Source organism: Tupaia chinensis, unplaced genomic scaffold, assembly GCF_000334495.1.
Source record: "Tupaia chinensis unplaced genomic scaffold, TupChi_1.0 Scaffold000115_1, whole genome shotgun sequence".
NCBI lineage: Eukaryota > Metazoa > Chordata > Mammalia > Scandentia > Tupaiidae > Tupaia > Tupaia belangeri.
In genome coordinates this window covers 208,127-210,655 of record NW_006159579.1, presented here as the reverse complement: position 1 = coordinate 210,655, position 2,529 = coordinate 208,127, and the positions used below count along the sequence as shown (strand labels likewise).

Genomic DNA, 2,529 nt, shown 5'->3' with positions numbered 1-2,529 from the left:
CCCCCCCTGCCACACCCCAGTCCCTGTAACCCTCTGTATCTCCCCACCCCACCCAGGGCCAGCCCGGTACCCGGTACACAGCAGGGACTCATTAAGTGAGCGAATGAACAAATGGATGCACGATGGATAAAGGACACCCAGGGTGGGACAGGTTGCTGACAGTAGGAGACTCAAGTTCAAGTGCATTTTGGCCACTGATTTACTGTGTGATCTTAGGTTAGAAATGTGACCTCCTTAGTCCTGGTTTTTATCTGAGAAATGGGTACAAAACCCCCTATCTGCTTACCTCCCAGAGCTGTTTCAAGACTCAGATTGCACTAATTTGAAAAAGATACTGAGACTATGTCAACAGTCAGCAAGAAGGGCTGGCAGGTGGTGGAGTGCTTAAGTGCTGGATTCCTATATGGTTGACTGCAGTTCGAGTCCTGAGCCCGGCAACTTGAAACTCACACTGAGTGCGTATGCATGTGTGGCAAAATCCTGAGAGGAGAATGGAAAGAGAGTGCAGCGTGGCCATCCCTCCTAGGGGGGTAATTTCCTGCTTTCTGTATCTCCATCTCTCTCTGTCTCTGGTGTGAGTGCATGTATCCTATAGCAAAAATTTCTTATAAAAAAAAAAAAAGTCAGCAAATAAAAGCGTTATGGGGGCCAGATGGTGGTACAACGGTAAATGGGTAAAATACAGAACTGTGAGACTGACCCACGAGGAGAGGTTCCAGGTTCTAGATACACTTCCGGAGACCTTCCTGAGCAGGCCAGGCACATGTGTGCTTATGACCCAGGGTTGGCTGAGGCTAGGGGTGGATCATGGTGTCAAGACTCTCTAGCTCATGGAATAAATAAATAAACTTTAAAGAAAGGGTCTCGTGATCTATTAGTCATGTCAGCATGGGCACAGGATAAGGGAGAGAGAGCACGTGTATTTGCTACCCCTGGAATAGGAGAGCTATGATCCTGTGAGTGAAGCTTAGGTTGTTCTATAGATCAGACGTGTGTCTGAATGCAATAAGAAAATCCTCTGTAATTGATTAACAATGTCTGCCATGGGCATGCAAGGAAAAAGTGGTAGCACACATGTCATGGAAAATGGGTATTATGAAAAAACTGCATGGATTTCTTTTTTATTTATTGCATCAATATTAACTCATACTTTAAATTCACTTTTTCCATTTTTTCCAAGATCCCGCATATATCTGCCATTCCTGAGTTAATTTACAATTTTTTTTGAGAGAGATTTTTGCTAATGGGTGCATGCTAGAGAGACAGAGAGACAGAGAGACGGAAAGTAAGAAATACCGCCCCCCCACCCAGGGGATGGCCACACTGCAATCCCTTCTCTTCTCCCCTCAGGAGTTTGGGCATACATGCACACATGCCCAGTGTGTTTTAAGCACTGAGTCTGGGACTCGAACTGTGGTTGACCACATGGGAGTGCAGCAATATAACCATTACACCATCTGCTGGTCCCAGTAATTTGCCATTCTGTGAGCACTTTAAAAATGGTACAGGGCAGACCAAACAATGAGGCAAAGCATGTCCCTCATGGATTTCAAGCAGGACTCTCCAGAGACAAAGTTCAGACCCGGCTAGACCACATCTGCAGAGGAAACTCACCTCTATGATTTCCAGAACTGAATTGGCAAAATTGACGTTGAGAATCTTGGGCAGGGGAATTCCAACATTCAGGTCCACTGTACAGAGAGAATGATTGTCGGAGCCAGCAGGTGGCATGTTGGTTAAGGTGTGGATTCCCACATGGCCAACTGAGACTCGAATCCTGGACCCAGTGGTTTGAAAATCATAACAAATAATAGTTAAATAAATAAATGTTTAAAAATAAAATAATTTTAAAAGCAAGAGAGAATGGTTGAGAGCAAAAATATGGGTGTAGGGGGTGTCTCAGACGTTAAGGACCCTAGGACCCAACTAATCCTGCTCTATTGCTTTCCTCCAGCCAGTTGCTTCTCTTCCTGGGGATATAGCTTTATTCTGGAAAACTATTTATCCTCTTATGTCCAAACAAAAATGTCCTTTTTCTGTATGTGTCAGTGGCTCTCCTCAGTAAGGCCACCTAGAGGTTCTATCAATCCCTTGTGGACCCTGGGTTGTGTATATTATAATCATTTCTTTATACAATTGATTTCCCTCTGGACTGTGGAAGCAGAAGGCAGGACCCAGGTCAGATCCACTTTTGGGACCACAGCCTGGCATGACCTAAGTGCTATCAACATCATTTGAGTGAAATATTGGTGCTTCAGTTTCTGCATCTTAGAAATGGGGGTTCATCTCTCTATGGCCTCAGTGTCCCCATCAGAACAACAGAGAGAGGCAGCAGATCCAACAGCCCTAAATTCAGACACTCCACGTGTCCGAGGAGGAAGCAAAGGCTGCCGTACCATTGACCTTCGGCACATACGCTGCCCGGACCACGTCGCTGAGCCAGTCTTCTAACCGGGACGCCTGCAGCAGAGCACACAGAGAGGGGGAGAGTGGGTTTGCAAGGAAGAAAACCGTCCCAGGGAGGGGAAC

General features: G+C 46.0%; 1 protein-coding gene across 1 annotated transcript in view; it reads right to left on the bottom strand.

Moving 5' to 3' along the window:
• The window catches only part of BPIFB3 (BPI fold containing family B member 3), a 20,803-nt gene that overhangs the window by 319 nt on the left and 17,955 nt on the right, over positions 1-2,529 (bottom strand). The window lies entirely within an intron of this gene.